The 13,540-nt window shown below is 42.6% G+C and overlaps 1 pseudogene; it reads right to left on the bottom strand.

Moving 5' to 3' along the window:
- Positions 1-6,284: 6,284 nt before the first annotated feature.
- On the bottom strand, positions 6,285-11,880 carry LOC138800093 (glutamine synthetase-like; annotated as a pseudogene).
- Between the last annotated feature and the right edge of the window lie 1,660 nt (positions 11,881-13,540).

Below are 13,540 nucleotides of genomic sequence, written 5' to 3'. Positions count from 1 at the left end.
CGCCCCTATGGCATGGTGCCATTGGCCATGCTTGCAGAAGGTGCAGCCTACATCATCCTAAGGATCTCCCCAGCACTGAGAAAAACAAGTCAAGGAGAGGGAGGGTGAGAAGCAAGGAGCAGACAGAGGGAAAAAATACTAAAGCTGGAAAAAAAAAATCACTACTTGTTACTAGAGCAGCGTGGAAGGAATCCTGTGTGGATTGCAGAGGAGAAGACGACATATGTTTATTATGCTTAAAAGAGAACAAGTCAGATGTCAGGGATCCTCATCTGATGTCACAGTACTGGCACAGGCCGGATCCTTGAGAAACTGCGGGTAATCTGTAAACAAGTGTGTAAACAAAAACATCACGGGTGCCCGCTGTGCCCGCAATGCCACCTGTTCTGATGACTAGATCTTATTAGGCAGGCTGAAAATAAATGAACTTTAACTATTAAAGTGCTAGCTGCTTAAAGGGGCTTTTCACTTGTAAACAACCTGTTTTCCTCTGCAGCAACTCATTTATAGTGTGTCCAATGCTCTGCAGTCTGTGCCTCTCCCTACAGAGGTAGCTAACCAGTTAATTCAGTCCCCAAGGTGGAAAGAATAGAGTCTGCGCTTATTAACCCTGGAGAAAATGCAGCAGTTTATACACAGGTAGAACAATTCCTTCTGTCCATGCTACATCATGGGATTTGTCATGTATAGGATCTGTTTGTGTACATTATACAGCGGCTATAAACATGCTAGACACTGGTGTGAAATTATTGAAAGTTGCGTAATCCAAATGCGGGAGGTCACAGGTAGAGGGATCCCTAAATAGCCCATATACTGTAATATGATAGCTGTAGGATCGTGCATTGCTAATTAAGGGTGGGTTCACACTGAGAAATCCGTGCAGAGAACTTCCGCGGATTCTGTCGCTCATCCCCGCTGGCGGCGGCGTGTACATCCGCCTGTGCTATAGACTCAATTCTATGGTCAGATGAATTCCACTGTCCACCGAAAGAATTGACATGTCAATGTGCATAGAATGGAGTCTATGGCACAGGTGGGGACGAGCGACGGAATGTACAGTACAACCATGTTCCTGCAATGCGAGTTTGTTGGAATATTAATGCATGGTAAGGCACTAGAGATGAGCGAACCTCAAGCATGCTCGGGTCCATCAGAACCCGAGTGCTCAGCATTTGATTAGCGGTGGCTGCTGAAGTTTGATAAAGTTTTAAGGTTGTCTGGAAAACATGGATACAGCCAATGACTATATCCATGTTTTGCACCTAGCCTTAGGGCTTTATCCAACTTCAGCAGTCGAATGATCGGGTTCGGATGGACTTGAGCATGCTCGAGGTTCGCTCATCTCTATAAGGCAGTGATTTTCAACCAGTGTGCCGTGGCACAGGAGAGAAGCAGGGGGGAGAAGTATAGTGGAGAGAAGCAGGGGGGAGAAGTATGGTGGAGAGAAGCACAGGAGAGAAGCAGGGGGGAGAAGTATAGTGGAAAGAAGCAGGGGGGAGAAGTATGGTGGAGAGAAGCACAGGAGAGAAGTAGGGGGGAGAAGTATGGTGGAGAGAAGCACAGGAGAGAAGCACAGGGGGGAGAAGAAAACAGGCCCAGGTTTCACACTGAGTGAGTATAAAAACATTTAGAATCTATATTATTAACTATATGTATAATATGTACTGTTTTAGTGTCATTTTGTGCCATTTTGGTTGGTGGTGTGCCCCGGGATTTTTTAAGTATAAAAAGTGTGCCGCGGCTCAAAAAAGGTTGAAAATCACTGCTATAAGGCACCCTAAATCAGGCTAAAATAGTGTCTGAAATTGTATCCCAGGAGAGAGAGAGAGCGGCAGCAGCACAATCCACTCCCCTGCTGACCACTATTTCCGACAACATAGTCTCATAGTCACAACGTAGACTTACACTGTCGGACTTAGCCGTTACGGAGATACATCTGGGGAGTGAACTGATCTGATGCTGTGCTCTCTCCCCAGCTATATCTCCTGGCCACAACAGGTCTCAGCTGTAATAATAATTTTTGACCTGCCTGATGACATGCCAAACATTTTTTTTAATGACAGTGACTCTTTAAAGTGTCACTATTACCATTAAAAACTTTTGACATTAAATAGAGTCATGTCAAAAGTTTTCATTGGTCCGCGTCTGAGCGTTCAGACTTATACCGATCGGGAAAACGAGCCGGGAGAAGACCGCACTAATTGGGGCTCAGACGAGGCAGCGTTTTGGTACGGTTCTCTCCCTGCTTGGTCTAGCGATCGGTAGGGGTCTGAACACTCAGATGCAGACCAATCAAAAATTTTGACATGTCTCTATGACATGTGAAAAGTTTTCTATGGTGACGCTTTAAAGTGTACCTGTCGTTTGGAAAAACTTTTGACATGTCTTTTGATCGTTCTGGGTCTGAACAGTACTGATCGTAAGAATGAGTGGGAAGAACACCCGGCTGCAGCTTTGTGTCAGTAAAAGAGTTGGGCTCCATAGACTTACAATAGGAGCCCGACTAATCATGTGACACAGAGCCAGAAGGAGATCGTGCCTAGCGTGGTCTTCTCCCAAAACATTCTCACGATCAGTACGGGTCTAGGTTTGCCAACAAACCAAACTTTTTGCAAAGTTTGCGACAAGTTCAGCGAGATGTAGCCACACATCAAGAAAAAACAAAGTTTTTTTTATTTTACCTGTCCATGCTCCCTAAGTGTCCTCCTCCGGTCTTCTGCGTCTTCAGTCCGTTCGGGACTGTCCGGGACAGGGCCACAGCCAGTGATTGGTCACTCTAGAGATTAGAGGGGGATGAGGGGGGAAACAAGAAAAAATAAAATAAAAGAAATGAATGGGGGGGGGGGGGGACAAAAATGAAAGAAAAAAAAACACAAGGAGGAATATCCAGAAACACGAAAAAGGTAAATTTAGTCTATGCTTTATTACAGAACATAATTGTGGAGCAAATGACATTCGTAAATATTTAGACCGCAATTGGCCCATTCTTTTGAATGACCCTATATTGAGATCACTGATTCCTAAACAACCAAACATCATTTTTTTTAAAAATCAACGTCTACGTAGCCAGCTTGCTTCTAGTAGGCTACTGAGAAGGCATCATTACACTAGCAAAAAAAAACCTGGAAACTGTAAAATTAGATAGTAACAGATTTTTATGCTGTAGCTGGATCTCTGAGAATCTGCGTTTCTTTTACCTTCCACACACAGGGTACGGCTTATTGTTCCAAGCAATTTGCAATTTATTTACTGGAAAGCCCCTGCAAACCTCAATATGTGGGCCGCACAGTGCAAACCGTGCAATAAACCATGAATAAACATAGATCTAATATTAAAAGTGGGTTTCTTCTACATAGTGCATCCAAACACTTCTTTTTAAAACATCATTGCAATCCATCTCTTTTAAAATTTATATGGAGAGTATCCCTGTTGATACAGGTGATAGATTGAGATGCCTCATCAATCGGGATTCGTTCTGGATCTTTAAGCTATCCACCATGATCCCACATGGTCTGAATGAGACCATAGAAAATCTAAGGTAGTATGACTGGTAGTCATCTGTTCACACACTGCAGCAGGTCCATTGGATTATGTGCAATAGTATCTGTTCACACACTGCAGAGGGTTCATTGGATTATGTGCATTAGTATCTGTTCACACTGCAGCAGGTTTTTTGGATTATGTCCTATAGTATCTGTACACACTATGCAGCAGGTTCATTGGATTATGCGCATTAGTATCTGTTCCCACAATGCAGCAGGTTCATTGGATTATGTACAATAGTATCGTTTTAACAATTGTAGTTTTTTGTCAGATACAATGCTACTTGCACTACAACTTTTTGCTTAATTCAGTCGCACCGGTCTCAAAACGCATTGTGACACTGGCATAATTCTTTTAATAACTTTTAGGGTATTTTATATCACTACTTTCTCTTGGACCTGCGCCTGTTGGAGGAGGATAATAACCTACTAATCATGTGACACAGAGCCAGGAAGGGATTGTTCTTATCGTGGTCTTCAGCAGCATGGTTTATAACCACATCATTTACTGCACAACATTAAATATTGGTGATCGGTTCCTTTTAAATGATATTGCTAAACAGTAGAGAAATACTACTACAGAGGCCTGCCGAACCCTGATTTGTTCTGAAATTTGCAAAAATTTAGGTTCGCCAACAAACCGAACTTCTTGCAAAGTTTGGAACAAGTGTTCAGCATGATGGCGTCCACTCATCAAGAAAAAAAACAAAAAAAAAGGGTTTTCTTACCTGTCCATGCGCCCCTTGTGTCCTCCTCCGGTCTTCTGTGTCTTCAGCCCGTTCAGTAAATCACTGACTGAGACCGCGGTGCTGTCCCGCCAAATTCAGCCAGTGATTGGCTGAGTGGGCTGTAACTCTTGAGATAGTTACATAGTTAATTAATACGGTTGAAAAAAGACACATGTCCATCAAGTTCAACCAAGGAGGGGATGGATACAGGGAAGGGGGAGGGGTGATAGGTTCTATACATATGCATTTATATTATTTTGGTCTATACATATGCATTTATATTATTTTGGTCTAAGAACTTGTCTAGGCCGGTTTTGAAACCCTCTACTGTTTTTGCTGTGACCAGATCCTGTGGTAGACTGTTCCACAGATTAACAGTTCTCATGGTAAAGAAGGCTTGCCGCCTCCGGAGATTGAACCTTTTTTTCTCCAGGCGGAGGCAGTGCCCCCTTGTCCTTTGAGGGGGTTTAACCTGGAACATCTTTTCCCCATATTTCTTGTAGGGGCATTTATATATTTAAATAAGTTAATCATATCTCCCCTTAAACGTCTCTTCTCCAGACTAAACAAATGTAATTCTTTTAATCTCTCCTCATAACTAAGATGTTCCATTCCCCTTATTAGTTTAGTTGCCCGCCTTTGTACCCTCTCCAGCTCTAGAACATCCTTTTTATGAATCGGGTTCCAAAACTGGACAGCATACTCCAGATGAGGCCGCACCAAGGTAAAGGTAACAGGCTGCTTAGCCAAATCACTTGCTGACTGGGATGGACAGCATCCATGGCCAGTGATTGGCTGAGCGGGCTGTGACTCATGAGATAAAGGTAAAAGGCTGCTTAGCCAAATCACTTGCTGACTGGGATGGACAGCATCCATGGCCAGTGATTGGCTGAGAGGGCTGTGACTCATGAGATAAAGGTAACAGGCTGCTTAGCCAAATCACTGGCTGACTGGGACGGACAGCATCCGTGGCCAGTGATTGGCTGAGCAGACTGTCACAGAAAAAGAGACAGGTGAGGATGGACTTTGAGGGAACAAGGAAAGGTTAGTAAAATGAGTAGCTTTTACAAGCTGCAGTAAAAAAGCCTAGGGTTAGTTGAAGAATGGAGCAGAATAGGACAAAGTCCTGGTGCATGTACAGCACAATCACCTGTACTCTCCACACTGCAGGAAACAGGAGTCACACAGATATAAAATAGACAACAGTATAGCTTTATTATGTAGTATGGACAACGCGTTTCGAGAGGAAACCCCACTCTTTGTCGTGAAACCTTGTTCCAAGGAACATCATTCAGCTTTACAATGCCTATAAAGTGCAGAAATATTCCCTCAGACGACTTAGCATTTTTTATTTACAGCTTTTGCCCTTAACATGTCTATACCCTGAAATGCCTCCTCTGTGCACATGAGTGATGCAAGTAATATAGAAAAGCTCATACAAGGAAAAACATTCCCTGGTGCTCCACCTGGGGCCATAAAGGTTAAATTTACAACCATCGCAGCAAGCCCTCTCCTGTCTCTACATAAACTTCTGTTTATCTGCTGATGGTGCTATGGAGAGCAGTCATGGGGATTTACCTGCACTTGTTCTCACCTATTACCTGAGATGTTCCTTCCTGTAAAGGGAGTGATATGGTATATACACATTAGATGATTGCTACAAGATGAGATGCCCTATAGAGCAGAGCACATTTGTCATTCTTACACGCTGACAACAATTTTCTGCTGGTAAAATATACATTCAAGCATTACTCTTTTAATATTAGATTTACATGACATCTATGTACAGTTTACTACAAGTAGATGGGACATATATACTGTATGCAGGGTTGTACTTTTTTTTTTTTACTTTTATTGTTTTGTTCTTTTATTCATCAATTTATGGGTCACAGTTGGTGGATGGCCTACAATCTTCAAAGTATCTGAATCATAGAAGATCCTCTCCGTCCGGCCGGGGATGCGTGACATCACGGAGACCCGACAGCCTCCCTGGTTACTAGGGGCGCCGCGGGCTTCAGTGACGTACGGCCACCCAGCTGAGCGGTTTACTGCTCAGCTGGACGGTATCAGGGCTCAGGATCAGTGGCAGACGTCTCTGCCACTCGTTCTGCAGCACTACAGCTGACTGTGGTCAGGAGTCAGGAGTCAGGAGTCCGGACCAATCACATCCTGGTCCGGGCTCCTGGTCCTGTATTTAAAGAGCCAGCAGTCATTCACTGATCGCTGGCTATTAGGTTAACCCCTGGTCCCAGCTCCCCCGTGTCTATTCCTGCAATTCCTTTCGTAATTCCCTGAGTGCTCGACTTGTTATCTTACCTCCCGCCTGACCTTAGACTATCCGATTGCTGATTTTGTACTTTGTTGCCCGTTTGGTTCTGACTTGGCTTGCTCACTATTCTATATTGTGTTTGTCTGTCTGTCTTGTTTTGTGTTCCACATATACAGCATAGGGAACGCCTTCGTTGTTGTCCGCGGCCGCCTAGGGCCGACTGAGGCAAGTAGGTAGGGACAGTGGGTGGGTTCAGACCTAGGGCCCACTGTCTTGTCCTGTCCGTACCTCCTTGTCCTGAAACAATCCTTTCTGTCCGACCTGGCAGGGAATACAAATATGTGTGCCACGTTTGGCAACACTGCTGGAAAATTTGTGTATGCTGGAAGTCTCATGCTGACTGGTCAGACGGTGAGAGTTGTTATTTCCTCCATGGGGGTCATAAACACAGATGTGGTAGTCGTGACATTTGTTCAGTTGATCAATGGCATCTTCAATGTGTTTCAGACTACCCTCCTTCCTCATATTTGCTGTGCTGTAGTTGGTATGACATCCAGCTCCGTTGCATTTGCTGGTCATGGGTTTGGGTTGAAGAGTCGCCACCACACCAAAGTCTTCACACACTTGATGGAGGATAAAAATATGGTCTCCCATGTCTAACCCTTCACAAGGACCAACCTGGAATTCCCACTGGGATGGCATGACCTCTGCATTTGTGTCACAGATTTTGATTCCAGCGTACAGACAGGCCTTGTAGTGAGTCTCTACGATATCCGGGCCATATTCCTTGTCAAATCCCACACCATAGTGTCCTTGTGGTCCAGGGAAACCTTTTCAGACCATCCGTATGGGTATCCATTGATGACAAGTAATGTGTATTCTTGCTCCATGTCAAATCATGGGATGTGCTCATATACCATGCCTATAATCATCTTACATGTCTGGCGCAGGTTGGTTTCTGCTGGTTTCCGGTTGTATTTTAGGACTTCACACACGACCAATTTGATGGGGTCAAGGCAGAACAGGTCTCTGAACATGTACATGTCATTGTTTGAGCTCTCAGCTTGGTACGTGCTGGAACCATCGAAATTCTATTTTGAGATCTCTTTTACAGATTTGGGTTCATAGTATAGGCTCTTTGTCTTGCAATGGACACCTTTTCCAGTTCCATCAGTCCACACATATGTAACTGGGACCATGTCCCCTTGGGGCAACTTCATGTACTGCTCCTTTACCCCCTTGGTGGTGGTATCTGATCTTAGTAGTGGGGATTCAATACAGCCCCGGTCCCCAGGAATCAGATGTCACCGACCCAATGAGGGTTTTATATTTTTAGCGCACCTCTTCATTGTTGTACAAAACAGTGACATCCCAATATCCACATCAGTGTGGCTGTGTCTGGTACTGCAACTCAGCCCATTCATTTGAATGACTTTATTAGGACTGTGTACAAGCAGTACAAGCACATACTGATCGACATCAGGTACTATGGGGACAGGGCAATGCAAATATTTCCTCACTTTGGTGACCAATGGGGATCTGTGAACTGTATCTGTATTATTTTAGATTAGTAAGCCATTTTTATGTCATATTATATCCATCCAGGAAAACTACAGAGTGAGTGAAACGTAACCAATTATATAAATAACCTTAGATGTAACTCATAATACCCATTATACATAAGGCAGATCAGTATGAATATATTATCAGTACAAAGTCTTAAATCACACAAAGATGGATTTTTAATTTACTCCTTATATTTTATGTAAATTGTTCATTTTAAAACCTTCCCTTTAGTAGATTATTTTCAATGTACTTTTTTCAAGCACCGAGCATGCTCGCTCAACTTTAAGAACCAACTGACTTTCCCCAGTATCTTGTTCCTATGCTGAACATTTCTGACTTTTTGCATATGGTCTAGTCTAATAATTTTATTTGTTCTTATTCATTGGGTTAACACATGATGTTTGGCATATTGTAAATATCTTGAAGGGTTATTGTCCCTATTTGCCTCATGAAACAATAGTTCAATCATAGATGATGATCTGTGTATTAGTATTATACCTTTAGTTATAAAGGTTGTCGAGGTTAGACAATCTGTTTGTACTTTCTATTTTTTTCCCCTTCATGATCATACATCAGGAACTTTTTTATTTTTCCGTCACTTGGGACTGGAGAATCACCTGGTCTGTTTAGGCAAATTTAAGGGGAGGAGAAGTTTCGGATTCCGGTCACAGTTCAGGATCAGAAGTGCCCCACTAGTCTTTGAAAACTAAAGATAAGTGTTGTGCCGCGCTACACCGAAGGTAAGCACTAGTAACAAATCCCCCGCATTTGGTGGGAACACTCACCCCGTTCCTATGTGTGGGTATGCTGAGACTTGTGTTCCTTCACATCACTGAAGTGGATGTTAGTTTAGTTGATTCCTCTGGTTTTCACAGATGATAAAAGAGACCTTGTAGTTCGCAAGGCTCGTGCCCCGGCCGGTGGCGCGTGTAGCACTTGCTGGAATAATCTTGAGTGGAAATCTTCTGTGACGTCACAGGTACTACGAATCGCTATGTGAGGCAAAAGACTTCCTCAATGCGTTTCAAAGGTTCCGACCTTCTTTCTCAAGGATGTATACCTTCGGTGTAGCACGGCACAACACTTATCTTCATGTAATTTTGTTATTAATAAGTGGAAGCAGAAACCATTGGTTGTAGCACGCAGCAACACGGACACTAAGTATCATTAGTGTACCCTTACATCAGGAGCGCGGTTGTTTTACTTTACTTTTAAGTCTTTGAAAATTATATAGTCAGGAGCAGGGACTCCTATCACGGGCAGAAGTCTCTGCTCCTGTACAGTCCACTCAGCGATTATGCGGGGTGCAATGTTACCTATTACCTCTGCTTCAACAAATCCAGTTTTTGGGAAATTCAAGTTCAACCATTTTACGCATCCTGCCTTTTATAGGAAAATATGTTATTTGTACATGTACCATTTTGGGGTAAAAAAAAACGTACCTGTCTGAGCACCCAAGGCGTGCATCTCAGCCCCCTGCCACTCTGATCAGCAGGGCAGCGCTGATGGCAGCATCCCAGGGTTTCCATGGCCACCAGGTTCACTTTGAGCTCAGCCAATCAGTGGTTTCGGTTGCTGAACCATTCAGGGCTTGGGAGTGTAATGCTGGTAAAGTGTGGACTATCTGGTAGATGTTTATGGTGTTGATATCTCCTGGTGTGTATTCTGCATATTACTCTTGTGATTAAGGATCATCTGGCGTCTGACCATTCTTCTGACCCAACCTAATGATCATGCTATTCTCTCTGGGGGATTCTATGGTAGTTTGTCCTGAGCCCTTCCCCCAGAAGCAACCTGTGTTCCTGGCTACAAAGTTTGCCCTATTTTGCAAAAAACTAAAGCGAAGTCATGGGTTGCATGGTGGCTCAGTGGTAAGAAGCCGATGCACTGTGGTTCTCGGTTCACATCTCTCGAGAGACAACATCTGCAATGAATTATTCACACACTGTATAATTTTATTGAACAACGGCCGTAGTTGCAATTTTGCAACCACAGACGTTATTTAATGAAATTATCGATCACATTAAAGTCTATGGAATCCCGGCCGGGGTGTATACACTTTACGGTAAAGAGGTTTTTTTATGAGTTCAGTCAAGGGGTATTTTATCCTTCTATTATTGCATTGTTTATCACTAATATATATTTATATTTATATTTAGAGTACATGTTATCATGGTTTATGCCACCGCCAACATCATTCTACTGGGGCTGACGATCACAGATACAAGGAGGTTCCTCCTCCATTGTACAGTGCCATGATCAGGCTCTTAAAGACTATAGACACCCTCCCACTAATGATTGTGTAGGCATCATATCATCTTGAGTACTTAAAGGGGTATAGGGGAAATGTAAATTTTTCCTGGAATATCCCTTTAAGACCTTTGACGTTCTATTATGTTCCCCACTCCTCACTTTTTACAACAATTTCCTTGCAACTGGTAGTTGCCACTATGCTTGTTCAGGTGCCATACAGTGTATTTTCCCCTAAGAGAAATTTTCCCACAGGTGAATACCTCTATATACATCCTCAAGTGAGCATTTGTATGGAATCAGGCAGAACTTTATATGTATTGGTAGAAATTAGAGTGCATGCAGAAACTCAGTAAGTGCATATATGCTTGTACAGTTATTGCTGTAACTGCTGTATAGATGTCAGAGGTTACGAGGAGCCAAGAAAAAGCCCAATTCATGTGTCCTTAAACCATTATTGGTCTTAGACCAGTGGGAGAAGGGAGTTAAAGGAGAAGTCCCATGACATTCAAAAAAGCTGCAAAGTAATATAATAAACATACTTACCTATCTTCATGCCCTGTAGAGCTGCTCCCAGGCCCAGGTGACAGCCGGCGGCCTCCTACAGCTCTCCAGCTACAATGTCACATACCTGGCAATTGCCCGCTCAGCCAAACAGTGATTGGGATGGGACTAGCTGAGCAGGCAATCGCTCAGTCGGCCATGATGTCGCAGCAGGAAGAGCTGGGTATGCGACATACCTCGATTCCAGCTGAAAATTGCATCTTGTGGCTATCAGTGGTATTTCAGAGTAGCACTACAGAGGCACAGGGATGGGTAAGTTTTCTTTGTCTATTACTCTCCTGCACTCCCCTGCTTTTCTGATTTTTATTTTTTTTTTATTCCAAGAGACTTCGCCTTTAAATCACTTTAAAAACATAGAATACACTTCTTGACAAAAATAAATAATGCACCAAGCTAGAAATAGCATGGTGTAATCCAGTGATGGTCTGGTATAGAGTGTCATGGTTAGCACTTCATTCCTGCCCTGGAACACAATCCTTATTGGTGTGCACCGCACAGGGTGCATCAGCACATCAGCCGACCCTTTTAACTAAAAGCCTGTCTAATGACATGCTTATTAGTGATGAGCGAATATTGTTCGATCGAATAGATACTCGATCGAATAGTGAGATATTCGAAATATTCGATATTCGTACGCATATCCCGCGAATATTCGATAAATATTCGATAAACGTTCAAATCCCCCAGCCTCCGGTTTCACCCTCCAAATGGTCAAATAGATGTTTTTCACTAATAGAATACTTGTTCCCATAGACTTTAATGGGATCGAATATTCGAGGGATATTCGTACGAATATCGAATATTCGAATATCTCACTATTCGCTCATCACTAATGCTTATAATTAAATAGGGTGCCCTGACTGACAGCGCAGGAAGCCATCGGCTCTTCATGCTCATGCTCATCATCACTCTTGGTCCCACTCTGTACCCAGTGGTAGGCCCAGTAGAGTTCCAGATCCATGGGCCAGAGTGACCTTCAGCTGTGCAAGCATACGCACGCACTGCTAGAGGGAACATTGCACTGGGAACTTCCAATGCAAGAAGCCTCTGTTTACCAGGCTGCCTGCACCAGAGGCTCGGAGATACCACGCTTCAGACTAGCCAGGAAAAGAGAGAAGAGTAAATTACATGGAGGGTGCCATCTACCCTTAGGACTTCCCTCCCCTAATATCTTGCTGCTATACATTTGGACTTTATGTAGATGAACTTTTTGCTATATAACAAACCGCTCAAGTCTGTCAGACCTTTTTGTTCTTGTTTTTTTAAGTATTATGAGTTGCGGATCATTATATTAATGTCCATCTTTTCCTTATTTCTTCCAATTTTTCATTAATTTCAGTGGTTCAGCTTTTTCTGTATCGTGGCTATTTTATTTTTATACTTCAACTAGGTAGTTTTCTTTGTTTACGTGTATAAAATTTGTATATGAAAGCAATGTGTTAACCTTACGTAATCTTAGAGAGGGGGGCGACATACATAAATTGAATGCAGAAGCATGCAGCCAGTGAGTTCCGTCATGTGGGCTTACATAATAAGCCTTGGCAATGCACATAGAACACAATGTCCTGTTTCTCCTCCCATCGCTACAAAGATTTCTATCTGCTATAATAGACTGTTGTTTGCAGGACAAGGTGGAATATGTAACAGGGAAGCTGAGATCGTGGCTTTTCTCAAAGGAGGAATCCTGACATCTGGTGGAGAGAGCATGAACTGCATCTTGTTTGTGTCTACAAATCTACTATGTCTTGGAATGTTCTGTACTGTTTATCACAGTGTCTACAGCTCACATGTACACACCTGATAAAAAGATTTCACCCAGGAATATTCACTTTTATGCTTAGTGCTTACACATAGCTGAGCAATGCTGATTTGCGAAACTTTTAATATTGTCAACACCAAGTTCCCTTTAGTTTTTCATCACTGAGTATGATGTCAACACATCTGTACACAAGGAGCAAGTGTAATAATGATAGTCTGGCCTTTCCCTTTATTAGTCTGACCAATTTTTTTGTTTTTGCACTTTTGTTTTTACCTTCTCGGGTTTAAAAGGTCATAGCATTTCAATTTTTTTTTTTTTACCTACAGACCCATATGGGCTCTTAATTTTTGCAACATCAATTGTAATTAGTAATGACACACATAATTTCCCTATAAAATATGCTGCGAAACTGAAAAAAAAATATTTGCAAGGTGAAGTAGAAAAAAAAACTATTATTTAAATTTTGGGGCCGATGAGGTCATTTGTCTGTACAACGCTCACAGTGTAGTTTACTAATACTTTTAACACTTTATTTTTTGGTCTATGTGGATATTTAAGGGCTCTATGTAATATATTGATTGCTCATAGGGATCAATGTAGTACCTATATACTGCGTTGATTCATCAAATCAGCACTCAATTGCTTCAGCCTGCTAGACACAGGCTAATAATAATAATATTTTTTTTATTTATATAGCGCTAACAGATTGCACAGCACTGGGGAGAAATTTACAAAACAATTGCATAGAGGCCTTTGGCTGCACTGACATTGGATCGGCTCCCCGCGATCCTGCTGGACCACCAATGCAGGTATGCTTAGCCATTTAAATATCACTGTCAGTTTTTACAGCAGCATTTTAACA

Source organism: Dendropsophus ebraccatus, chromosome 8 (genome assembly GCF_027789765.1).
Source record: "Dendropsophus ebraccatus isolate aDenEbr1 chromosome 8, aDenEbr1.pat, whole genome shotgun sequence".
In the NCBI taxonomy this organism is placed as follows: domain Eukaryota; kingdom Metazoa; phylum Chordata; class Amphibia; order Anura; family Hylidae; genus Dendropsophus; species Dendropsophus ebraccatus.
Note: the sequence above shows the minus strand (reverse complement) of the source record. Positions and strands in the feature narration are given on the sequence as shown.